The sequence below is a fragment of the Vidua macroura genome, chromosome 1 (genome assembly GCF_024509145.1).
Source record: "Vidua macroura isolate BioBank_ID:100142 chromosome 1, ASM2450914v1, whole genome shotgun sequence".
Taxonomy (NCBI): domain Eukaryota; kingdom Metazoa; phylum Chordata; class Aves; order Passeriformes; family Viduidae; genus Vidua; species Vidua macroura.
In genome coordinates, this window is record NC_071571.1 from 113,065,954 (window position 1) to 113,093,891 (window position 27,938).

Below are 27,938 nucleotides of genomic sequence, written 5' to 3' on the forward strand. Positions count from 1 at the left end.
GGCACAAAGGAATTTCAGCCACTCCAGACAGTAAGTTTGCTTCACTGGGGACCCAAGTTAAATGTGTCTATACAAGATATATTCCATGGAGGATAAACAAGATAAATTAGATAGAGATGTGCAAATGCCTGCAGGGCTAGAATGTTATTGGCATAAGAGAGAGACGATGAAATGGCTCCTGTGACTGGAGTGTGGGAATGGAATGATACAGACTCTAGGAAAGGCAGGCAGGGGAGATGACGGGGGGTGTTTCCCTCTGTGTCAAGGATCAGCTCTACATTGAAATGGGTGAGAAGCCAACTGAGAATTTTTGGGTCAGGATTAAAGGCAGGGCAGGGACAGGTGACATTACAGTGAGGGTCTGCTGTAGACTGTCCAACCAGGACAACTGAGTGAGTAAGGCCCTCTGTACAGTGAAAGGAGCAGACTTCAAGTATTGAGGCATAAAATCAATGACTGATGAAGAAAATAGTAAGAGTGCCCTTAAAGGTCAAGCCTTTGTGAATAGAAGTTTTAGATGAGACTACAGAGCTGTGCAGATAGAAAAATAGGATTCCAGTAAACAATATTTTATTATTTGATGCAATAAGAAACTTTTTTGGTTTTACTGATTCCTTACAAATTTTTAGAATTCATGATACTGAATTCAGATCCAAGAAGTGACACATAAGAAAATGAATGCAGCATGAGATGTCCTCTTCCTAGTCTCAAAAGTATGCTCTTAAACTTTTCTTGTCATCTGTTTGCAGAAATACTTCTTCATCATCTTACTCATTTTGGTCCCTCTTACCCTCTGTCCCTCTCTCTTAAACACATGTATAGACAGCAGGTCTTGCATTATTTGACAGGCCTGGCATTGGTTGTTTCTTTCATCTACAGAACTAAATGAAATAAAGAAACAGCATTGGTTACATCATATAGGAGGAAAAATGATTTATTGCTTTGGATAAAACAATAAAGAATAGTCAAAGATAACTCAGAAAGGTTTTAATGACAATGGCTCTTAAAGGAACAATGCCATCAGGTGTTTTCCTAGAGGTATGATACAATTCAGAGATAATATAGTGCAGGTAGGATGTTTAAATTAATTCAGAATTTTTAAGAAACTTATTATCTCTAAACTTTTTCAGTAATTCCAGAAATTGCATTTTGAATAACTTGATTTGATTGCCCAGTAGTCTAACTTGATTATATAAAGATATTTTTGCTGTTACCTGTTGAATAAAGTCCTTTATTTCTGACAGTTAATCAAGTATATAACCTAAAGCAGCGATAATTGCTTGAACTCAGTCTTATGAGTTGGAACTCAGCCTTATGAACTCAGTCTTCTAATAAGAAAAAAAAATACTTTATGATAAACAGAAGACTTTAGAACATAACAGTCTTCTCTGATACAGGCAATTCCATCTCAGATGCTTTCTTTGGATTTTATCTTGATTTCTGTCTGTTTATTTCTGCACAAAAATGTGAGTGCAGATAAATGCTTAAACAAATGTTGTTTTAAGAACTGGAACCTCTGTGAACCTGCAAAACTGAAGGAGGAGCTGTAAGTGCTGTAGTCCTTTCTGCTATTTACACTAGTCAACTGGAAGGCATAAACAAATACCAAAAGACAGTCAGGGTCACTGTAGTGAAACATGGCTAGGATGAATAGTTTAAGAGAAAAAGTATTCTGCAAGAATGCACAGAATAGGTCAGGCTAAAAAGAAACAGGAAACTTCTGTTAGCCATTTCAAAACAAGTAATACAGGCCCTAATCTTAACACATAGTGATATTTTTCCCCGTGTATTACTGAAAAGCAAGATTAATAACATGTATATGCGTATATCCTTTTAATATTAACAAGAAAAAGTGTTTGTGTTTCAAAGCTTTTTTTTTTTTTTTCCGGCATGATTAATGCTTATGCTTCTTAACCAGATGGACACTACATATCTTATTCTTTTTGATATAATATGGAAAACAGAATCAAAACATTAAACACAGAAAAACAACTAAATAAGTTGGAAAATATCTAGCAGCTTCAGAATTTTCTGCTTGAATTCATTCACACAAACTTCTGATCCTTGTAGTAAAGGAGGCAGATCTTTTTTTTGGTAAATCTGTTCATGTAAGAGCTGATTTTCTACCTAGCTGATAACAACATAAAGAAAATATTGCCCAGTTGGAAGTACTTAAACCTAATGCAGTATTTAAACAAAACAATTCAATATCCTATATGGAAAAACGTTCCATAATACTGTGAGGTGACTGTCCTAAAATGCAATATAAAATTTGTCTCCTTAGAGTTTCTTCGTCAGCAAATCTTAGAACCTTTTGTCTGCTAGGATCCCTACAACTCAAGCCATTCTATGATTCTATAATCTATAGCTTCCATTCTTAAAACAGTACTCTGTATCACTACCCTAAGCTACAATTCAATTGAACCCATTCACAATTTAGTTAAGCTTTTTCCATAAAATATTATCCACAGTCAATTATTATTTTTTTTTCTCATCAGTTCAGTTGCAGTTCAAGAAAAACAATGCAAATATTTTTGAAATATTTGCTTAGTTTAGAAAGGGGTTATTTTTTACACAGACTTAGATGTAAAAACACATTGAATATTTTGTATATTTTGTCCTAATCATAGGAGCATATTTTACTGCAAATGCTGGATTGGTGAATATTCAGGGACTTGTTCTTGAGTAACTATTTCACAGATTCAGCTGGGAGCTCTTATATGAGCAAAATTGTCTAGTAGAAAAGGAAAGAGAATGTCAGATGGAAGTGTGGATGGTTTTCTGATTTGTACCAAGGCACAGGTGGATGTCTATGCCTGAATTAATACAAGAAGATGGTGATATTTTAACTGCTTTGTATGTTTTCAGTATTCATTAGCTTTAAAGTGTAATTCTGCAAATGATGCACAATGTGCTTGCTCAGTAGTTTTGTGTAGTCTGTTTTTCTCAGATGGAGTTGTTCATATGTATTAAGGTAAATTAATTAAAAGTCTTTGCAAGATCAGGCTCATATGAAATACAATAGGAATTTCAATAAGTCAGTTTCTGAGAACTTTTTTTTGTTTAATATTTTAGAGCCACCGCATAGCCAGTTTTGTTTTTCGTGTCTTTTAAAATAAACATAAGATACAATTTTTTTTTATACAGCATTGTAATTTTGTAATTATGACTCATCCTTTTGAATTTAATGAGACTTTTTATAGCTCAAGTTATTAATGTTATGAAATTTTTTTTCTGTTGTATTGGAGTCTATGGAGTATAATGGTTATGTAAAGTCCTAATGTGTCACGTATTAAGTACTTTTAGACAGTTGTGTAAAAATGCAGAGGATAATTCAACTTTGTTATTGGAAATTAGCTAGTCACCTTGTGGCACTGTCTCGTTCAAGCATCAGTGCCCTTAGAGATGTTGTTTTTCCTGAATTTTAGAGAAGGAATGATTTATCTAGGGTCATGCAACAGTTTTAGCGTTCCAGCTGCAGATGCAAAATTAGGTGTATTAATGGTGCCTGTCTTTTTGTACTGTTGTCATGTATATCCAGTCTTCTTACCAAAAGGAGTGAACAAGTTCTATAGAAGTGTTTGGCCTTTAAGCAGAGCCTAGCTACTCAGATCTAATTGCAATTCTCTTCCTTTGATATGACATTCCTGATTCATCATATGAGGTGGAAGGTATTGTGTTAATCAGTGTTAGTCATGTGGGGTTTTCCTTTCTTTTCTTTTTAATCATGTCAAAGAAACTAGTCAAAAATTAGTCACGTACATGACTAATATTTCCATCTAATACCTGAAGTAGAGGAAAATCCAGGCATACACCTTTTTTTTTGGTAGTATATACATATATATATATATATATAAGGGTTCAAATTTAGTAACCTAATTTTCTGTCATTAGGTTTTTGTTGTAGCATGGTTTTGAAAGTAGTAACAATCCTTCTGCACAGTAGTGGAACTGTGGTCTCTCACACTGAAAAGAAAATTTACTATTCCTTATTAGCAATGTATTTTGAAAGAGGATGACATATTTGTTGTTAATATTAATTTTTTTTTTTTGGTATCGTCTTTTAAGTGCTGGAAACTTGTAGAAATTCTCACAGCCATATTTTTTTTTTCTAAAAAAAGAAATGGCACCTTGGCAGAGCATAGCACTCCCGACAGAAAACCAGTCTCTTGAATGAGATGGTTGTTTTCTGTTTAGTTGCATGAACCTACACTGCAAGTATCCCTGCAGCAGCGTGTTCACCTGCTTCAGTTTAAGATTACTTGTGAGCCTATTTCACTTATTTCCTATAATTCAGCTGGCCTTCAGTCCTCCTTGATGACTCCAGCATGTCATAGATATGTTTATATTGAGTGTTTTAAATTATACACATTGTTATGAATAAGAAATTGCTTATTTCTTAAAGGCCTATTGTTGGCTTGTTGTGGATCAATTACCTGTTGTTCATCCCCTGTTAATTACCTGTTGTTCATCCCCTGCTAGAAATCCCTCTCTGTTGGGTCAGGTTTCACCCCTGCTACTTCCTAGAAAATGGCACCTGGGACTGTGAGGAGGAAGTGACATTGGAGGCAGTATGCAAATGAAGAAACACACCAAATCCAGCACCAAAAAAACCCTAAAACAGCCACAATGAAATTGAAAGACCTAAACAACTGCCAAGGGTAAGCAACTAGTTCTAGTGTCCGCAGGAACCTTTTTAATCTCTCACTCTAAACTTCAAAATTGTCAGCTGGAATGAGGATCCCAAGCTACAGCTCAGACTTTGGGATCCTGCCGCTCCCATGAGGACTGAATCCCTGGCTCTACCTGCATGCAAAGTGGACAAAGCTACACTCCTTCTCCTCCGTGACACTCCGGGAAGCAGCGGCGGCGTGCGCGCGACCCGTTGGGCCCCTACCCGAGCTGGTCACTTTTTAATAAAAGCATTTTAAAAGAGCACGATCTCCTGCCCGTTCTTATCACACGTAACATTAATTATGTATAAAAGTCTGTAATATATGACCATTTCTGTCAAATGCACAAAAACCCTTTCTGCTGGCTATTTGCAACTATCTGTATATTTTGGTCAGTCTTGCATCAGGAACTGCCTGAAGGAGTCAATGAGCCTGCCAGATTCTTTATCCAAGGTAGCTGCATTTTAAATAAATGCATATTAATACATTATGCACGAATTGCAGATGTATTGAAGCATACAGATGGTGGCTAGCAAACAGTCTAGGCACAGCAGGGCCTACTTAGGAAAATTCCAGGGCCATCTATAATTCACACCTGGTCAGTTCCTGTAACAGAATTTTTGTTGTGAAGTTGGTTAAAGGCTTAGTCGTTGACTTTGTCTTATGTGCTGTCTCCTCAATGCTGAGAGGATTTGGGAAGCTCTTGCACCACCCAGGAATTCATTGACAGAGGGTTCTGGGTTCTGCATGCAGCCAAAGCACTGATACCCAGCTAGGCCACAGTTGGAATTATTGGATGGACTTGAATTTTATGCTTATATTCCAATTGTAACTTTGATTTTACAGCTTTTACCAGGAAACAAATTGAATCCTGTTGGAATTCTTGAAGACTGATGCATATATTCATATCTGAATTGATTTTGCCTAAGGTCTTTTACCTGAATATTTTAAAAAAGTAAGAAATAGCTTTGTGGTTTGGCTTGGTTTTGTTTCTTTTGTTCTTCAAACAATAATAGTAGAAGTTTAGCTGAATCAAGTGTGTAAAGATATTAGGTTTGTTTAGTGAGGTCAACAGTGATTTCCCCTTTGTGATACAGAAATAAGCAGTCACAGATGGATGGAAAAGGTAAAAGAAAAAGCAACAATGTGAGTCATTACTGAACTTCTCAAGAAAGCAGTTTTCACCATTCAGTTCTAGAAACTGCAGATGCATTTTACTTTACAAAATGTAAATAGGAGGCACAACTATAACACATGCAGGGTTACCAAATTCTAAATAATTGTAATGTTTAATCATTTTGTATAAACTCATTTTCCAAACATATGTTTTTTATTGTCTCGCTTTTATTAATCTGCAGGAAATTTTGGAGTTGATCATAACAAGGTAAGTATTTGGTTTTTTAGGAATTTTTCAGTTGTAACTGTATGAAATTTATTATCTCTGACTCAACATATTTATGATTATTTAGGAAAGTTATTTTATTGACAATGTTCTAAGAACTTATCCTTTAGATTATACATAGGATAAAAGTAGACTAGACTAGACTTGGCTAGAATTATTGGTTTGTAAGGGGCCCACAATGATCTTTACTCCTATGAACCTCTACACCAAAGCCTACACACCATTTGAAAGGGACTCTCATATCATCTCTAGTTGTGACACAGTTACAAACAGAGAGAGTGCTGAAGGGCAGAAATTATGTGCCTTATGAATTTTTCAGATTTTTAGACTCTATAGTCATTTATTCCAAATGGCAGCTGGGCATGGAAAATATTTCATGTGATTTCACTGCATGCCTTGTTTGAATGCTTAAGATTTTTATTTAAATACCATATTTAAGTATATATTTCTGGAGAAAATACCCAGACAGACACTGCCTTATTCAAAGCAATACCTTTTTTTTTTTTTTTTTACATTTTCTCTTACATTTGGCCCTATATATTGCTGTCATCGGGGTTGATGAATTATAAATCGTTTAAGTAGCACCTGCAAATAACTGTTCAGTAACTCAGTCCTCGTGGAAACCAAAATGAAAAATATAGGGTGCCTTGAATAAAAATATCTTTAAATATGAAAATAATTTCCTTGGCGTCAAACATTGTACCTGCTTCTTCCATGTTTGCATTTCTCTCAGAGGTAAGAGTCCAAAATATATTGTCATTACTTGCAACTTTTACTTGTTTACTGTGGTGCACTATATCACATTGCATTCTGTATTTCATATCAAAGGAAATGATGCATAGTGATATACGGAGATAGATGTGTTTGTTAATGAAAATATAAACTGAACTTATAGTTACATAAATTAATAATCTGTAAATAGACAGTAGAAGAGGAACAAGGAGGAATATCATAGCAAAAGACATAAATAGTAGAAACCTTTATTTATTGCTGTCTATACATACGCCCAAATATATTTCTAAACCACTGTGCATGTGTCTCACTCATTTTTCTTGTACAAGATGAGATCATTCTATAGAACTTCCAATAAGATGTCACAAGAACTTCTGAATTCCCTACAATCTTTTTTTTTTTTTTAATGTTTGAATGTTTTCAATTTCTCTGCAGCTATTGTAAGGTACTAAGTGTTCTGGTTATTCATGACTGAAAGGTCATTAAATTACAATGTCCCAGTTGAAAATATTGCAATATTCATGACATTTATTAAGGAGATTATTTGAATCTACTTTTATTCTGTGAGTTTAAAAGGTGAGACTTTTTGCTCTTTTCAATAGAGTAAGTTTAAATAAATGAAATTCAATTCCTCAGCATTTTTTTTATTATTATTTGAAAGAAAACACTTTCTTAGGTGATTGTGAAGACATTAGTGCTAATAGAACTCTTCTAAAGAATTCTCAGCATGTAAGTAAAACCCTTAAAATTAATCCACCATTACCATTAGTTTCAGTTAATACTCTATTTTTTGTCTAACTGGTATCTTTTATCAATGTACATGTCGTATTATCGTTCAAAGTCCTATTGATCCTAAGAAGCTCTATGCTGTAAATAAATCCTGCTGCAGGGTGTGAAGCAAAGGTTGCTTTGGCTTACACAAAGTTTGCTATGTATATTCAGCATATGGTCCTTTTTATACCTTAATTCGGGCAGAGGCATCTCTCTAAATATTTTAATAACGGTATCACAATACATATGGATTAGAAATCAAATGCTCAGTGGCATATGATGGGGTAATTCAGAACATATGATGATGTTAATGTAAGACATAATGGCTATGCTTTGTGGAAGATACTATTGCTCATCTTGGTGAAGAGTTGCTATGGGAAAAAAAAAGGAATTGTTTATTATATCCGCATCATTTGAGGATAATGGTAGGGTGATTAAAGTACACTTGAGGGATGGAACCTAAGATGACTGCCCATGGATTACCGACAAGCAAGCATGGTTGCTTAGGAAAGTTAGGGTCATTATGGTGCAGATTAAAGCTGTGTCTCTCAGCAGTGTGCTGCTTGTAACAGAAACAGGTGTTTGGAGGGCTCATGTTTGCTAGAGTTTTTAGCAGGTTCTTAAAGCACATCTGAAGATAGTCTCCATGAATTCACCTTCTCCCACTCTGCTCTGAACTGATGTGGCCCCACCTTGAATACTGTGCTTTGGGCACCACAATATAAGAAAGATATGAAACTATTAGAGAGTGTCCAAAAGAGGGAAAGAAAGATGTTGAAGGGCCTTGAGAGGAAGCTGCATGAGGAGTGGCTGAGGTCACTTGGTGTGTTCAGCCTGGAGGAGACTGAGGGGAGACCTTGTCATAGACTGCAACTTCCTCGTAAAGGGAAGAAGAGGGGCAGACACTGATCTCTCTGGTGGCCAGTGACAGGAGCTGAGGGAATGACCTCAAGTTGTGCCAGGGGAAGTTTAGGTTGGATATTAGAAAAAGGTTCTTTACCCAGGGAGTGGCTGGGCACTGGAACAGGCTCCCCTGAGAAGTGATCACAGCAGCAAGACTGACAGAGTTAAAGAAGCATTTGGAAAATGCTCTTGGACATATGGTGTGACTCTTGGGGAGTATCCTGTGCAGGGCCAAGAGCAGGACTTAATGAACCTGATGGGTCTCTTCCAACTCATCTTATTCTGTGAGTCTGTCATTCTGTCATTCTGTCATTCTAATCTAAGGGACTAGACTACTGGCAGACCCAGAATAAACTCATTGATTGCAGGAAGTTCTTGGTAGGAAGTGCTTTGCTCTGCTGGACCACTCCATTGTAATTCATGATCTCCAGTGAGGCTACACTGTTCATCTGATAGGTTCAGGTGGCTTGCAACACACTATAATTGTCAACTCTCTTAGCGTTCCTATTTTTTTCATCCAAATAATGATCACAAAATTGGGTGAAAATTCATGACAATTACTAATATTTAGTTTGAATGTATGTACCAGCTGGCTTAAAGGCAGATAAAACTTCAAATTATTAAACATTTTCTTAGGGTTTTTTTAGGTTAAGTTAAATCTGAGGAATTGTGACCAATATATTTTCTGCAAGACTGGTGAATAGGTGAATAGCCAAAGTCTTGTGAAAGGCATGATATTTCACTATAATGTGTTAAAAAATTTGACTTCATCAAACTGATCATCAGTACTTTTAAAAAAGTATACAAATTTGCAGAACTCAGATATACACACTTGAGTCAGGGTGCCGTGTTCCCACATTTTCAAAATGAATCTTACAGTGTTTTTCTGCTTCTGTGTTGGTGTTGCAGTGACCCCTATGTGGTGGCTATGTTAGTTAGAGGGAAACAGAGCTTTTCAGCTTTTTTCTTACAAATGCTGTTGTATCTTGGATCGCTGGGGAATTTCCCATTTGCTTCTAACTACTGTTGATAGTTTCAGTCAAATTATTGGCAGTCAGTCCTTGTCCTCTTAGCAGCATCTAAGCATGTGAGATGGGGATCGATTGAACTGAAAAGTTCATTTTGCTGCAATTTCTTCAGCATCAGAAGGAATTATCACAGCCTTGCTGTTGCTACTCTGCCGTCTTTGTGACTGTACTGAATTCAGCACCTAAAGCTGACAAAGCAAATCTCATTGGCCTGAAATTCATGTACAATTAAAATTAGACATTTAATTAGTCTTAATTAGACTTAAAATTAAAGACTGCAGTCTGCTCTATATCATGAGAAGTAAAAGCAAAATACTTGGTTTTAATAACACATTTTTTCTGAGTCTTTCCACCCTTAAGAGTTAATGTTAGTAACAGATTGTAACTACTTTCTGTTACAAAGCTCTAAAATACTGTGTTGTAGGATACTAGCGTAGAACTTTGTAAAAAAATCTTGATTGTTTTTTCCCCATGCTGTTCCCAAAATTACTTTTAATTCTTCTCCTAAGGGAAAACAGGCTGACATTTGGGGGACATGTTGCAGATCTGAGCCTCTAGTTACTGTCAGTAAATGCTCTTGCTGCTGTAGCAGAGCTACTTTGGCATTTTTTCAAAGAAAAGATTCTTCATCTCAGCTGTTTCCAAAGGAAATACTTTTTTCTTTTCTCAAAGAACATATAGTTTCTACTGTTAGAAATAACACAATAAGCTGTGATGTACTATTATAATTTTTATTATGAAAATACAATAAATCATTAAAGTTACTGTGGTTTTCCCCAGTCTATTTTAGAAGTTATTATGGGAATAAAAATAGTGTTCAGGGGTTCAGTCTCTGTAACAAAGACTCCTGACCTGAATGTATTTCCTATTTTTCTCCAGAATCAGAAATTTCTGTCTAAAATTTGAATAAAATTAAATTGAAGGGCAACACACCATCTCAATATATATTATATAGCTATTAAGAAAAAAATACCAAAACACACATTATTTATGATCAAAAACCAAAAAACTAAACGCATTTCAAAAACTCATACATCAGAAGGAATTAGAATTTATGTTCTATAATCAGTCCTGGTTCCACACAACTACAGGTATAACTATTTTCAACATCGAGGGGCAATCATCTAGCAAATTCTTTCCCTGACAACTACACAGTTGAAACCTACTGTGACTTACTGCTACTAATTTGATTATTTCATCAGTCACTGAGGTTCCACTGCTTGAGACAGAAGAAGTGAATATAATTGTAAAACCCATAGAACAACTGGAGAGAAAAAAAATACATTATGAGAGCAGTACATAAGATAGGAGGAAATGTACTGCTATATATTGTGAAGTATACAACATATTTTTCTCTCTGTTAGAGGAAACCTTCAATGATAATAATAATAAAAAATCTTACTTATAAAACCTGAGCAGTAAGGTGAAATTTAAGGGCAAATATAAAAAGAGGATGATTATAATATTGAGACTTTTTTAATAGAGTACAGGAGTATTCTGTTTCTGTTTAGTAACCTAACATGAGCCAGTCAGCCTTCTTTGATTATGGAATTAGGGGAGAAAGCAATCAGCTTGTTCCTATAAATTCCATCAGACACTCCCTTGTCTACCTACAACACTTCCTCCTATTCTCTAGCCTTATCTTTCTGCCATCCCAGTCCTGGGATGTCCATCTTGATGCTTCTTTCTCTGCTTGTTTCAGGTAGTTACCTCACTCCTTATGGTTTTACTGTGGATTTTGGTGTCCTTCACTTTGAAGAGCTGGCTGAAATCCAGCCAGAAGGCTGGAGGGTTAAAACCTGCTCAAAAGCTGGAGCAGGGACAAACTGCTGCATTGCTGGATCAAGTGGATGGCTTTGGGTTTGCTAGGCTGTAAGGAAAGAACTTGCAGAGGTCTGCTGAGTGAGACTATTCAATGGTACTTGATGCTGTCAGGGAAGGTGTAACATCTTTTCTTGACCTGCTCTGCAATGTAAATGCTCTCAGATGACAAACAAGGGAGAGTGCTTTGCTTTCCCATCTCTACTGGCTGTGCTAGGGCAGTGGAAGTGTGAAATAGGCTTAACAGCAAGTGCTTCATAGCTGACTTCTAGCAGCAAAGTCTAGTACCTGAATTTCATATGTAGGGAAACTGAAGAGCACTGTAAGTGCTCCTGAAATCTCGGGAGCTAACCTACTGAAGTGAGAATGCTGAGCAGGAAGCTGCCAGCCCTATGGGAATACTGAGGAGAGGGTATTTTCAGCCTAGACTGCACTCAGCTGCCTTTGATGCTGTGGAGCCACTGCTGAGGATTTATGCACCAAAAAGACGCTTAGAAAAAAGTGCCTATGACATGTCTTTCAAAAGGATTATGCTAAATTTTTTTCCAGAATTTCTGGGGGTTTGTTCTTTTTTTTTTTTTTGGTGGTTTTATTTTTGTGTTTTGTTTTTTTTTTTTTTTTTTTTTTTTTTTTTTTTTTTTTTGTGTTTTTTTTTTCTTGTTTTTGTTTTTGGTTTTGTTTTTTTTTGTTTTCTGTTGGGTTTTTTTTTTGTTTGTTTGTTTTTTTTTTGTTTTTTGTTTTCTTGTACAATGTGGAAGATCAGAATTTTTTTTCCCTTTACCTGATATTATTCAGCTCAGGATCCCAGGAAATTATTTCAAATACCAGAATATGCATGTGGCTTTAAAGAAAGTGTGCTGGCTGGGATTTGTTTGTAGGTTTTATACAATTGCTTCTCAATTACTAAAAACTGACCAAGATGGGAGGAGAAGGAAAGAATAACAGGCTCTTTTCTATATGTTGTTCTTCCTTTTGGGATAAAGCATATTTATTTCACTCTTGTTTTAGAGACCATTTTCAGTATATGTGAGCTATTACTTTGACTGCATACTTATACATTTTAATGAAAGTCTCTTCATTAATTTTGCAGTGAAGTTTTCTTTTTACACCATGCCCTGCAGGTTATCCCACCCCTGTACATTCCTGTGAGTTTCTTTGGTGGTTTAGCATCTCAATGTACCTAGAGGGGCTGCTTGATGTCGTATTCATAGTAACATCTGCAAACAAAATGCAGCCTACAAGTTTCTGTACATGTAAGCAGTTTTAGGGCAGATATATAGGGCCTTTCTCTGTCCTTAAAGTGTAGATCACTTCCTTTTCAAATTGCTCATAAAGCTAGTTTCAGCAAACTAGCTTTTACCTGTGCAATCAAATGCTTGCACAGTAGGAGACCCCCCTTGCATACACAAGTGGGAACAAAGTGCTCTTCCCCTTCTGGTGTTTCCTAAAGATTACTTTAGATCAGTTTCTGAACTGTCTAAAGGCTTCTACATTTTCTGTAATACATAGAACTTTGGTACCCTGTTAAGATACCTAAGGACAGCTAAGGGAGCAATTATCTTGTTCTTTGATTATTTGAATTTAAATTGATAAGCTGAATTTGGCTCAGCTGTCAGAGACAAATGTTTCAAGCCAGCTGTGACCATACTGCATTCACACAAAATTAAATTTGGGCATACCACATCTTCTCAAATAATTTGCAAAGTAAACTGTTTTATGCTGAAGATCAGAAACCCAAAGGCTAGGACTAGGAACAAGCCGTTCCATACATAGAACTTGGAAGAAAAGAGCTCCTTGAAAGAGTTGATGCTCAGTGCCAGAGCTGCAGCATCACTGTGCAGCCCTCACTGTCTCTCCATCCAGTAAATCACAGCTGCAAGTTTGTCTTCCTCAACCTCTACCCAAAACTCTTGTGCGTGGAAGCAAGCTGATTGACTGACGTTGTCAGCTGTCATAATACAGGTGTGCAGTGCCACCAGGAGCCTGCTGTCTTAGAGTGGCAAGCACTGCAGGTGTTACTGAGAGCTTAGTTCAGTATTTTCCTTCCAAATATGTAGGGGTTGTATACTGGAACATGAATACCATCTGTAGTACTTTTGAGGTGTCGACTCTACAAATAACTTAGAAACAGGACTGCCATTCAGCTGCTGTAATTTAATATATTTCAGCTGCTGTAATTTAATATATTTCAGCTGCCTGTAAGACTTCCGTATCTTTGTGAGTTTGAGGGGATTTGACCTAGGTTAAGCTAGCTTTCTGTTCATATCTGCAGACAGGAATCTTTATTGATCCCTAGAAGCCACCTGACTGTGTAAGCAGTGATGATTACGTTCTGTTATTATATGTCTCTGCTCAAGGCTGGCTACTGAAGAGTCTGTGTTAGTTAACAGTGCAGCACAATTAGTTGAAGAGATTTATAGCACAAACAGGTACCAAGAATGTTTCTTCTTTTCAAGGGTTCCACTGCACCTGTACCACAGTGCACATCAAGGTGCAGTGGAACCTTGATGTGCTAATGGCTAAATGGCTGTGGAGATGTGCTGTGAAAGTGCATTTCCACTCCAGACTATAATTCTAGTGCATGTACCCATCCTCTCTTCAGATAAGATATATCTGACAAAAAATGCCTTGCTACTTGAGATTAAGTGACTGAATAAGCAAAACATCAATTTTTTTCCGAGCTTCACAGTGGCTCTATAATTTCATCAATGGATGGGCAACTATGAACTGAGCATTACACATGTACTTTATCGCAAAGAATCCTTTAAGCTGGAGAAGACCTTTAAGATCATCAAGTCCAACTGTAAATTCAGCACTGCCTAGTCCAATACTAAATCTTTTCTCTAAGTGCCACATCCACATGTTTTTACACACCTTCAGGGATGATGACTCATTCACTTCCCTGGGTAGCCTTTTCCAGTGCTTGACACCGTTTTTGGTGAAGAAATTTTTCCTAATGATCAACCTAAACCTCCTCTGGCATAGCTTGAGGCCATATCCTCTCATCCAATCACTTGTTACCTGAGAGAGGAGACCTACCTTCAGCTCTTTTTACAACATCCTTTCAAGTAGTTGTAGAGAATGATAGGGTCCTAGGCCCAGCTCCCTTAGCCACTTCTCATCAGACTTGTCCTCCAGACCCTTTACCACATTTGCCCTTCTCTGGGCACACTCCAGCACCTCAATATCTTGTGGTAAGAGGCCAAAAACTGAACACAATATTCACTCTATTTTGCCGTGTATCTGTGTAATAGAACAAACTGTTATTCCCCAAGTGTCCTTATAGAATACATCTGTTCTTCCTCTTCCTTTACATCTTCAAGGTAGCACTTCAGTTATGTGATTTTAAGAATACCAAAATTTGACTTGTTTTATAGAAATCTACTGGTTTATGTGAACAATTTTTCCTTTCACAGAGAAGCTGATGACCACTCTCAGATTTTCTGTATAGTTATGCACTCTTTGTTTCAGTCCTGCTGTAGATGTGTTTCTGGGTATCCTTTCCCAGTTAATCTTGGGAAAGCTTAACTCAAGAGAAGTTAGCTTTACTCAGAAGAATGCATGTGGCAGTTTCAGTAAGGCAAGTATGCTTATTCCTTCAGGAACACTGAGGTTCATGTTCAGACTTGATAATGCCAACAATAATGAAAATTCAATGTTTTCAATATGTAGTCTTTCCTAGCTGAATAACCATTAAAAAAAGCTGAAGCAAAAAAGCTTCAGGTTTCCTTGTATGTTCACTCTACCAAGCGTCCCAAAAGATTTTCAGGAAAAGTCCAAGTAATTGTTTAGGCATTCAACATAACCCTCAAGAAGTATTGACATGACATGGAGTACCTTGTAGGAACTTGGATGGTAAATCCTGCCTGTGTGAACTGGTTTCTGTCTCTATAATCCAGTTTGAGTGAACCAGCAGGTAGGCAGTATAAATAAGAAGGAATAAAAGAGTGTACTTGCATACAGGTGTCTTGTTTTCAGCCACGGGCATGGTTAATTTTTCACAGCAGCAATGAGAAAGCAGAGCCTGTAACCCTGTGGCATGGCCAGCAACCTAACGTTATTCCATACCATCTTAGGTCATTGCCAGGGGTGGGGGAATCTCTCTCTTGCTTCTTGGAAGAAAGGGCATTCCTTTCCAGAGCTGGAAAAGTGTGGTGGTGGAGGGTCTGTCTGTCATTGTTTCATTGTCCCAGGTCTGGTCAGTGTTTTTCATGTAAAACACACTCTCTTTGTACACTTTAGATATTAGTATTGCCGCTGTTATTTTCTTACCCATTGCTGTTTCCAGTAAAGTGGTCTTATTTCAACCCGTGATCTCTGCCTTTTGTGCTTTCATCTGGAGGCAGTGAGAGCACTAAACTGGGGAATACCATGCCAAAACCAGGACAATAAGCTAAAACTGATCTGCTAAAATCACTGTGGATCCAGCTGTAGATGTCTGTCACATTAGAAACTGAAGTGTTGTCACTCACATCCAATCTGGCAATGACATGCTAGGAGCTACTCAAAATCTACCCCAATTGACCACTGCCACTTAGTTACATATTTTGTAGGAAAATATGACTGCTTTCTGTAAATAGACTCATTGGGTACAAAAAAAAATCTTTGATATCTTACAAACATCAGTCATATGAATTGGAGGTTAAAGACTAAAGTAAAAATGTTAATTACATCTTTTTGACTGTTTCTGTTTTGCCAACAAATAATGATAGTGTTCCAACCAACTGACAAAAAATGTCAATCCTCATGGAATGGTGTACATTTTTTTTTAAATTAGTCCAAAGATAAGAAGAATGTAAGGATTTTTGTCAGAATATCTGATTTATGGCTAGTCAGAATGAAAAAAGACAGGTTAAGAGGCAGGAAAATTAATACATTATAGTCAAAGACACAGCAACCCTGAACAAAAGTTGATAATGGAGACAATTGTAAAGACCAGAAGTCTTAGGGTACTGATTGATGGATGGACCATTGGAGAAACCACTCAGGCATATTTTTGCAGAGGCTGAATCAGAAATTTGTAGTTGAAAGAAGGGAGAGGAATAGGACACACAAGGCGTCTCATATGTTTCATGGGAAAGATTTAATTTACAGGATAGTGGAGAAGGATTGTGGGATTATCTTCATCTGCAGAAGACAAACATATTTTTGTCTTTACATCTTTTGGGCAATAAATATTTTTGCTGACTTGAAGTGTAGTTGTTATATGATAGATTGACTTATACAAACAAGTCTTGAACAAGGTTTTCATCTGTTGTGATGAGCTCATTGTTGTTCTGTTTGGAGTAAATAGTGTCCTGTTTTAGGATATACAATCCTTGCACTGTGTAAGCACTGTTCAGCAGTAAGTAAAATTTTATTTTCGGCACTATTTTCAGCACAAATGAAGAGCATCGCCTCACACAAGCTACTATGAAGAAGTTGGCTCCATCAGAGCCAAAACTAGTACACTGGGCTATAAAAAGCAACTGATTTCTGAGAAAAGCTTTATTGAACCAGATCCTTACAATGGTTAAGAGACAATTAAAGACCATGCCATCTATCCAGACAACCCAGAAGAAGGGATCACACCTGAGAGGTATCTGGTGCTTCTTTCCATAATGAGGTGTGAGTCCTCTTACTGCAAAACCATCTGACCTATTTTCATGGCTTTTTGTCTGAGTATTATGCACTATGAAATTGTGGGTATGATATTCAGTAAAGTGCCCGTTTTTTAGGCTTAGATTCATGCCATTTGGAGGACAAAAAAAGTCAACTAATCTTCCAGCATAAGTTACTTAATTCTCTGTCTATTCTCTCTTGCTAGATTGACTAAAATGCAAACAGATTTATCTGAATTCAGGAGTACTGGCTATCTTCTGTTCTGATGAACAGAACAGAACAGGCTTTAATGTGGGGTCACTTCTGTAAGTGGCCTAATAAGAAGAATCTTTGTATGTGCTGCTCTGTGCTAATAGCAGCATTTTACTCTGCCTTTCTCTTGAGTAAAGCCTGCGTGATCATGTGTCTCATGAACAACAGTTTTAAGCAAAGCAGGCCTTGACCAAGTCAGCCAATGAAATGTACAATGTTAGCAGGAGGTCAATCAGTTGAGATGATTATATGTATTATTTTCTGCAACCTTTCTTCTGGTTCTGAGAAATAACATTTCTTTTGCATTTGTCTGCCTTTCCTTCCTCCAACCACTTGCAGAAAAACTCAGGCTTCTTGATTTTTCAGTTCTGAAAATCCTTTAAGTCAAAGTAGTTGTACAACACACAGAACAGAGTAAAGAGGAAATTATACAAAAGTGAGGTGAGTATTGGTTATGAAGCTTGTGGAGGTCTGTACTAGAAACCCTAAGTACTGAAAATGGTAGTGTGTGAAGCTGTATTCCTTGTTTTGGACACATTCCCAGAATGGCCACTGTAAAGTGAGACAATTCAAGTCTTTCATCCAGACAGGGTTTTTATGGGCTTTGTATTTTCTGTGTTGATGGAATCAGTTTAAGGCTTTTCCATTATATGAACTGGGTCTTTGGACATTTGTGTTATATTTTCTACCTCTCCCCTTGTCACACCCAAGTACCATTTCTATGACTGAACTCATTACAATTCTGCCAGTTAGAGTGCAGAAGCCTCTGATAGGAAAATAATCAGCAGTCCTATAAATTTAAATCAACAAGTCCTATAAATTTAAATGATAAGGCTATAAAAATGTAAAAAAAACCAGCTTTTTTTTTCAAAAAAACCAGGGATTTCTCAAGTTGAGTAAGTTGAGGAGTGCTACAAAATAAAATTTTCTTCTCCTTCTCTTTCTAAAAGCTCCATAATGATCTATATACACATTCTTTGCCCTGGTGTTTATTTTATGAAGTCTTACAGGCTTCTACAAACCTATTTATGTCACTGGGCCCTAACTGAAGTGTGCATAGGTTGTATAAATGGACTATAAGAGAGCTTCTGGTTTCAACTTCATAGATGACTTATTGTTTCTCTGCCTGATGAGAGGAAATAAAAATCACATTTAATGGTTGACTGCCAGTGGTGACTTCCAGGCTTTCTCTTCTTTTTAAAAAATTTGTTGTTATAGTCAAGTGTCGAGAGAGTCTTGAAGAGAGCTGTAAAAGAAAAAAGGCAATCACTAACACTACAAAAATTTAGGTTTGAAAATCACCTCTCTGCCTATGGGACTGGGGGACTGAGAGTAAAACATGGTATTTCTGGGCCTGAAGCCCATCTTACGTGGCTTTTCCTATGTTTTGTTAATAAATAATTTTCTTCACAAGTAACTATTAAAACAGAATAATAACCCAAGGCTTATTTTACTTGGCAACTTGAAGCTGAGTGTTCTTAAGATGTTTGGAAGCCTGAAATGAAACCAAAAAAGATAACTCCTAAATATCAGTATTAACAAGGTACAGCATGAAAAATCTATTATGTTTTTTTCTAAAATACTTGCCTCTTTTTTCAAAAAAAGTATTTTTACTATCTTGCTTTCACCATAATTTGGAGATATGCCCATGTTATATAAACTCAGTGGTAAACTCCATAACTTCACAATTAGATGTAGTCAAAATGTATCCTTAAAATTAGATTTTATAGGGATACAAGAAAATTATTGTAAAGCTGGGTTTTTTAGCCAAAAATATCGGTCCACATTTGAAGCTCTGAAGTACTAAAAAACACCTGTCAGACTGTTTTGGTGTTATTTTAACCTCAGCTTTTTGTTTATCTGACCTGTGAGTTTTTCCATTATATATCATTCGTTGCACAACACTATGTTCTTGAATTGGATGAGAACACTGTTTGCCCTTTGGACTAATTGGTCTGCCCTTCAGTGAGGACTTCACAGAATCACATAATTGTTAGAGTTGGAAGGAACCTCTGTAGATTATCTAGTCCAAGACCCCTGCCAAGACAGGGTCACCCAGAGCTGGTTACAGAGAAACATGCTGTAAATTCCTGGTCATTGCACAGCAAGTTTATTTAAAAGTGGTTTAAGGTACTACTTTACCCTGAGATCTCACAAAAGAGAACTTGACAAAAGCTCTTGGGAGGTTAAAACACAAGCTCCACTGGCAAACATTGAAAGATCAGGAACTGGCAAAATTTCAATCAAAATAAAGCATTTCACAATGAATTGATTCAGCATACTCTAACCTATCCAACCTTAAAATATCCAGATTTCAAGAAGAGGAAATTAGTAGAAGAAAAGGAGAGAAAGAGAAAAAAGAGAGAGACAAGAAATGTACAGCTGTCACCCTTGGATCCAGTGTGGTTTCAGATGCCATAAACTCCAAGGACAATAGGGACTTTGCCATGTGTATCTTAGTGCAATGGTTTTTAGTCTGCTCTGGCCTCCTGTGGCCACAACTACCCCACAGGTGGGACTTCTGGTCTGATAGTCACTCTGGGACTAGACTGGAGTTCCAAAGACTGTGGGGCAGAGGACCATTCCATCTTTGCAGAACTTGATCTACCCTTTTATCCCCACACATATCTTAATTGTTTTGAGCCAATAATCATTCTTTCCAGTCTCTCACATACATACAGGTAGGTTTTGTTACTGTTTTCCTGGTAGAAACTCTTATTTAGGCTACTATTATAATGAAAAGACTGATCAAGACGGTAAAAAATATTTCCAGATGTCATAAAATAATGTGGGTTTAATTACCAGTTGAATACAAAGAAGAGGGGTTTTAGCTTGCATGTCTACTGAACATAAAGTGTACACAAAAACAAGAAGAAGATCCTAAGTACAACCACCTCAAATGTTTGACAAGTATTATCCTAGTGTTTGAAAGCATGAAAATAAAGGACTTATAACATAATTAAGTCCAACCAGATGAAAGATTGGGTGATACCCATCACAGAGTTAATGTTGCATCCCGGAGTTTGGGTTTAGATTAGGGTTTTTAATTTATGTTAAAATAAGTCAAGTTCTGTAATCCCGCGTTTCCCCCGCGTTGTTCCCCCCCGCGGTTTCTGCCCCCATGTTGCCTGTTGCGGCTCTTACCCCTGTGCCGCTCCTGTAACCACCCTGCCGTCCGGCCCCGGGAAACCCCGTGCTGGGTGCCCCGAGCCACACGATCCCGCTCAGCCCAAGGCTCGGTGCCCGCCCCTGCGGGGTTCTCTGGTTGGTCGCTGTTGCTGGCGTCACCGCCACGGCAGCCGCCCCTATTGGGCGGCAGGCCGTGGATCCTCTCGCCCCGCCCCTCTATAAAGCCCTATCCCGCCGGCAGTCAGACGCCATTTTCTCCCATGCGAGTGCCGGGAGCGGTCGCGTCTTTCCATCGAACCGCGCCACGTGACCAATAAACCGTTCCTGCCAAGCACGGAGTGAATGGACAAATTCCTTCCTCTTTGCCGGGTCCCTAGCGCACGGTAACAGCGGTTGGCCAGCCCACGCACCCGAGACACGGAGCCGTGTCCGGGAACCCGCGGCAGCAAACCCCGGCAGCACGTGGAAGCTACGCCGCAGCCGGGCTCCCAAGAGCCGCGTGCAGCCGGGGAGAGCAAAAACCCACGCCGCAATTGGCGCCCGAACGTGGTGCCGAGGCCAGCGCTGAGCTGATCGCGTGGACGGAGGTTCACCGCGGAGCTCCAGGAACAGCGCCGGGAGCCGCCGCCGCCGGCCAGGGGCCGCGCTGCCGCCAAGGGGGGAGCGCTGCCGCCAAGCCAGAGCGGGCAGCGATCCGCGCCAGACCACAGCTCCGTGCCGGACGGAAACCGAGAGCAGGGGCTCTCCAAAGTATGTCAGTGAAGTCTCCGTCGCCCACGAGGGACCAGACAGTGTGTCCCGCGTGGGACAGGAAGTGCAAACTTTCGCAGCCAGGAGGGCAGAAGAAAGAACACTTCCCGGGACTCCCGGACCCTGGTGGCAGCTTTTCTTTGCAGAGACTTCAGTCTGGTAAGTATTAGTCGTGGAAACGTGTCCAGCTAATACGGGGAGGGCTGGCCGTGTTCCCGAGGTTGGGACGTGCAGCGCGCAGCACGAACGGCAGCCGCTGGAGTCGCCTGCGTTTTTTTGCTTTTTTTTTTCTCTTTTTTACTGCCCCAGGGGTGAGGTGGTTTGGGTGGAAGAAGCATGGGGACCGTGCTATCTGCCCAACAAAAGGAATTTTATTCCCAAGTTAAAGAAATCCTTTTGGTGAAGGGCCCCTACCCAAAAAATTTAGTTAAGAAATTTGTCCGGTGGTTGTTCTTTGCTTTCCCCCGTCTGTCTACCGAGGACGCGCGCAAAACAGAATTTTGGGAGCAAGTGGGAAAAAGGCTAGCAGAGGGGATCGGTAGGGATCCCTCTATAGGTGACTGCTTCCCTAAATTCCATTTGTTGATCACAGATGTAGTAAAATCAGACCCCGCGCGAAACTCGGTTGGGGAAAGGAAAGAACCATCCGGAAAATCTGTTACTCCCTCTGAATCTGTTTCCCCATCCCCTTCTCCTACCCCTTCTTCCCCTAACCCGGGTGGGCGAGGGGGAGCACCCCGTCAGTCTGAGACGCAGGGCAGCTCCACAAATGTGGACCGTGCGCCTGGCTCCCCCAAGCCACCCCGGCGTCCCCGCCTTAGCGAGATCGGTCGATTCGCTGAGGCCACGACCCTAAACCCCTTTTCCAATCCCTTGTTCCCAGTTGAAAATCCCAGTTTCGGCGCTACCCCGCGCAGTTCTGTTTCTTTAAACCCCTTTCTTTGTTCCTCTGAGGAGGCCGAGGCCACGTGGTCGATCCCTTTGTCTTCCCAAGATGGAGGGCGGCCACGTGGCAGGGTCTCTTCTTCCCACAACCCCTTTCTGTTCTTTGTTCCTGGTGTCCCCGCCTTTGACCCAACCCCCACCTGCCTCCCTATAGGCGTGGGCGCCGCCCCCTCGGGAGGTCAGGTTACTCCCTCACCCATTGTTCCCCCTCGAGTGGGTGTTCCCTCCAGTCCTTTGCATGTCGTCCCTGCTGAGTCATCAACTCCGCCCTCCTCCACCGGGGAGAGCTCTGCCATCTCCACCCCGCTGCCTGAGGGAGGCAGCCCCCGTCCTATTGCCCGTACCCTGTCCCCATCTTCCCATGGGTCCCGGAGATCCGGGCGGGAGGGAAGAGGGGGGAGGGAGGAGCGGGAACCCCTACCCCCATCTTCCCATGGGCCCCGGAGAGCCGGGCAGGAGGGAAGAGGAGAGGGGCGGGGACGGGAACCCCTACCTCCAATTTCCCATGGGCCCCAGACGTCTGGGTGGGAGGGAAAAGGAGAGGGGGGGGAATCGGAGCCCCTGCCTCTGCAGTCCCAGGGTTCCCGGAGACCCGGGAGGGAGGGAAGCAGGGGGATGTGGGTTTCTGAGCATTTTCCAGGTTCCGTGGAACGGGTCGAGCCGACAGATGAGAGGCATGTAGAGGAATCAGAGGTTCAGGACAAGTCTGTCCTGGAAGCGGCATCCATGAACACTGCTGCCTTGGATGCCGTGCCTCCAAAGAACGCTGGTCCGAAGCAGCCTCCAGCAAGACGCCAGTGCTTCCACTGCAATCAGAGAGGACATTTTGTGGTTCAATGTCCGTTTCTGGGCAGGGCACCCCCAGGGACAGTGGGAGGGGGGAGAGGGGGGGAGGGAGATCCCATTCCCCCAAAAAACTGAAGAAACAACGCGCACCTGCCTCGCGTGAAGATAAAAGTGAGGCAGGCCACAGCATCTTAAGGAGAGCTGTGAGTTATCAAGTAACTGTGCAGGTGGTAGTTCAGAACATCAGGGTGCCTTTGAGCGTGGCAGATGACCCCACCAATCAGGGGGTTGCATCAAACCGCAGGCGACGCAAAAGAAAAAGGACCCTACAATCTTCTTAAAAAATGTTTTTCCCCAAAGCCCCAGTCTGTGTGTCCCAAATCCCCATGTTTGTAATAAAGTTGTCCCAGTTTCCCTATCCCTAAACACCCTAAGAAGAACCAACCCCAGCACCATCTCCAGGCCCTCTCCACCTGCGTAGCAGTCACCGCAGTTGCAGCACCAGAAGAAGCTGGGAGAAGAGGCCACCGCTTGAGAGACTGAATCAACACCACTGCTTTCTTTTTATATTTTATTAAGCGGGGAGATGTTGCATCCCGGAGTTTGGGTTTAGATTAGGGTTTTTAATTTATGTTAAAATAAGTCAAGTTCTGTAATCCCGCGTTTCCCCCGCGTTGTTCCCCCCCGCGGTTTCTGCCCCCATGTTGCCTGTTGCGGCTCTTACCCCTGTGCCGCTCCTGTAACCACCCTGCCGTCCGGCCCCGGGAAACCCCGTGCTGGGTGCCCCGAGCCACACGGTCCCGCTCAGCCCGCGGCTCGGTGCCCGCCCCTGCGGGGTTCTCTGGTTGGTCGCTGTTGCTGGCGTCACCGCCACGGCAGCCGCCCCTATTGGGCGGCAGGCCGTGGATCCTCTCGCCCCGCCCCTCTATAAAGCCCTATCCCGCCGGCAGTCAGACGCCATTTTCTCCCATGCGAGTGCCGGGAGCGGTCGCGTCTTTCCATCGAACCGCGCCACGTGACCAATAAACCGTTCCTGCCAAGCACGGAGTGAATGGACAAATTCCTTCCTCTTTGCCGGGTCCCTAGCGCACGGTAACAGCGGTTGGCCAGCCCACGCACCCGAGACACGGAGCCGTGTCCGGGAACCCGCGGCAGCAAACCCCGGCAGCACGTGGAAGCTACGCCACAGCCAGGCTCCCAAGAGCCGCGTGCGGCCGGGGAGAGCAAAAACCCACGCCGCAAGTTAACACCATCAAGAAGTTAGAAGCAATCAAATACATCTGAGAAGAATCAATCCCTCTGACTATGGGTTATCAGAAGGCTGGATCTCAGTGCCTAGCTGCTGGTAAAAATTGCATGCCAACCTCCCTACTATTACATATGGCGAGAAGCAGCACACTTGAGCACAAGCAGAGGCTGGTGGGAGAGGCAAGGCCTGGTAAAACCAGCTATACTTTTATTGCCTGTGATTCAGAAGTGTTGATGGGCTGAGGAAGTTTGCCTTTTTGGAACAGTAAACAATTTGAGCACAGCTGTACAACCAGACACAGGAAAAAGGAGTGGAAAAATGCAAATATGTTGTTGAATACTATGATGTTGTCTTTCCTCATAGTAATTATTTGAGGTAGGATATGAGGTAACTAAGTGTCATCTTAGACCCTAATTTTTAGCATCTAAGACTAGGTTTGCATTCATGGACAAATGAAGGGACATGTAACACATTGTTAGCATTAGCAAGTACACTAGGCTGCTCTTATGGATTTCAACATTGTTTTCCTACTTGTAGATAAAAATGCATCTAATGCTCATGATTTCCTCTGTCATGTGAAATACAGGTGAAACTTGACATCCTCCTGTGGTTGTTCATCTTGCAATGTCATTCTCATGGAAACATTGCAAGGATTTTTACCAGTTTCTTGGAATCCAAAACATAAAAAAGATCAGTTATTGATTATGCAATTGATTATTGCAAAACTGGGGAAAAATATAGAGTAGGGATTGATATTTCTACCGAAGTATAAATATATATAAACCTTTCTGTTCAAGGGTGACAAACACAGGAATGGTTGGGGATCATAAGTCTAAAGACACAGAAGGTGAGGACCTGCCAAAATATGCATTACATTCCTAAATATTCTGTATGGCTGCATCTTATTGCCACCTTTATTTAGACTAAATAAACAAACTTATATGGAGTTAAGAAAATACCTAAGTAAGAGTTACAGCAATTTATGAAAGTATTTTTGTCTTCCAAATTATGCTAATACATATTTCTTAAAGAGTAAAACTTTTCAAAGGATAAAAAATGCTTAAAAATCCTTTATTGTATATTGTTATATTGTTCTACATTAATCTAAAAATTAGGTAATTTTTTTATAATCTCCTTTTGTGAACTGACCTACGTTTTGGTTGGCAAATAGAGATGAACAGGTGAAGAGCTCCTTCCCATTATGCACGGTATGCAAGAGTTTGTCTAAATATAGTCTTTAAATGAGGAGCTAGTAACTTTCTTGTACAGTTTCACTGTCATTTTTGAATATATAGAAGCTTAGGAAGAACACTTTAAATTCATCAGGATGTAGTCAAAATGGTAGAAACACTAGACAATTGTAGTCAGTACTGTTTTCAAGGTGTCTTTTCATGAATCAGGTGTTTTTAATCCAATATTTTTCCATGCTGTGTTTTCAAAGATCAATTAGAAATTTAAGTATTCTTAAGCATTAAAAATTGACTATTAAAAATTAATTCAGCAGCTGAAAAAAAAGACTTTCAGGACTCATCATATCACTGAGCTGGATTCATTACTGTGATTTTTACAGTCCATTTTTATATCAGTGCATGTTCCATTGAGATTTCCATTCTAAAACTGGAGCAATAAGTCAGAGCAGTAGCTCATGTTTCTTGTAGGAAAATAATAAATGTCTAACCAGAAATCTTTGGAGAGTTTAAGTGGAATGATCTTTAAATAATTCTTCCCTGGTAGGTCATCTAGAACACATTTATAGCCAAGGACTTCAGGGGTTTCCCTTCTCCTTACTTGACCTAGTTTTTTAGGTAAAATGTGTTACTGTAATCAGTTCATTGAACAACTAAATGCTGAGGTGAAATTTATGACCTTTTTGATGGAACCTATATGTTTTACTCACCAAAGTGGATTTTTCTGGCAATGACTTTGTGGCAGATTTCCTTGACATCTTTTCAGACTAAAGAACATGTGTTAAGCTTAGCTGGTTTCCATCTGCTCACCAGACCTTATTTTATTCCTTGTGTCAAAAATATCTGCTAACCAAAATGCCTCTTTCCTCCCCAGAACACTTTTCCTCCTTTTTATTCCCCCCTCTCTTTGTTTGTTTTTGTAAAGCTTTTAGTTCCTTTAAAAGACTGTAATGCCTGCTAGCTACAGTAAGAGGCTGTAAGGGAAAAAAATGTATCTGAAAAACTAAAGTTATAACAAAACCTTTCATCCAAGATACATCTTGATCTTGTTTACAAGGTGGTGTTATTGCCAGTAGGGTGTAGGCAGCACTCCTCTAAACAACTGCAAGTGTGTAACTTTGCAGTGAAAAAATAGGAAGGGAAGGAAAAAGGGTGTTCCATGAGAAAAACATCCCCTTCTCTTTGCTACTCCGTCTTAAGTTGTGCTCATTTCCCATGGCAATGTCTAAGTCTCCCAGAAAACCTGAAGAGTAACAAGAAAATGTGTTTGCAGCATTACACTAAGAATGGAACTGCTGGAGAGCAGATGAACATAATGAGGAGGCCAGTGGTTTTCTACAGAGCTGTCACTGACCTCAGCATTTTGCTGCTGTGCCTGGGCTAATAAGAATGGGACCTACTCCTGCTGTGTAGACCCATTCCAGTCCTTCTTATGATGTCTTAATTCCCATGGGAATGGCACATGCCTCCATCTTTACCTTTAGAACATTGTAACTTAAAATTGTTTTGCCATCAGTTTTTGATTTTTTAAAATTTTTATTCTGAAAGACACTATTTTGATTTGCCAAGGGGCAATTTTTCTGAAGCTAAAGCCAAACTTTAGGTTCAAATGTAAATCAAAATTATAGAATATTAATTCTATAATAACAGAATCATAACCATAGAATGGTTTGGGTTGCAAGGAACCTTAAAAATCATCTGACTCCAGCCTCTCTACCATAGGTGGGGACACCTCCACTGGACCAGGTTGCTCAATGTCCCCTTCAACCTGGTCTTAAACACTTCCAGGGATGTGTCACATCCACAGCGTCTCTGTCAAATTGTTCCAGTGCCTCGTGATGGCCACAGTTAATAATTTCTTCCATATGTCTAACCTAAAATTTCCCTCTTTCAGTTTGTACCCATTAGTCCTTGTCCTGTCACTACAGTTCCTGTTGAACAGTTCCTCTCCAGCTTCCCTGCAGGCCCCCTTCAGATAGAAGAAGCTATGAGGTCTCCACACAACTTTCCCTTCTCCAGGCAGAAGATCCCTAACTTCCTCTGCCTGTCAGCAGCTAAGTATTGTTATGGTAGGTATACCTGAGGGGGAAAAGAGGCTCAAAATATTATCTCAGCAGGATTTCATCAGAGGTTCTAGATGAATAACTATAATTAATAACTATAGCTAATTAGTGAATTAGGGGAAAAGTATTTCAGAAGGGATTTTGACCATAAGAAGAATACAATAAGCAAAAAATCCCATGGCTAGAGGGTCTGTTCTGGACTAGCAACTTTAAAGGTCATGTTCTTCATTTAGTCTATCTGAAAATGTTAAATAAATAGCTGAGCTACCTTGCTCAAACACAGCAATACTGTGTTTGTATTAATTTGGTTTCTATTCAGAAATGTTGAAACTCTTAGAAGTAAGATTCTACTAGTACTTTTGTCTATATTTACTCATTGCAAGTTCTGTAGCTAACCAAATACAAACAACACTTAAATTCAGTGTTCTAGGGTGATTAGTGTAATGTTTCAGGGCTTATTGCTTCTGGCATTTAATAAAATGAATAGCACAACTTTCTATCTGATTAAATAAAAGACCTTCTTTCCTTTAATCTGTAATATTTTCATGTGTGTGTGTGTGTGTAAAGCATCAGAAGCTGTAGACCAACAACCATGAAAACGGAAATCCTTTGACTATTAAATTGCCTTGGTATTTCCTACAGGCTTT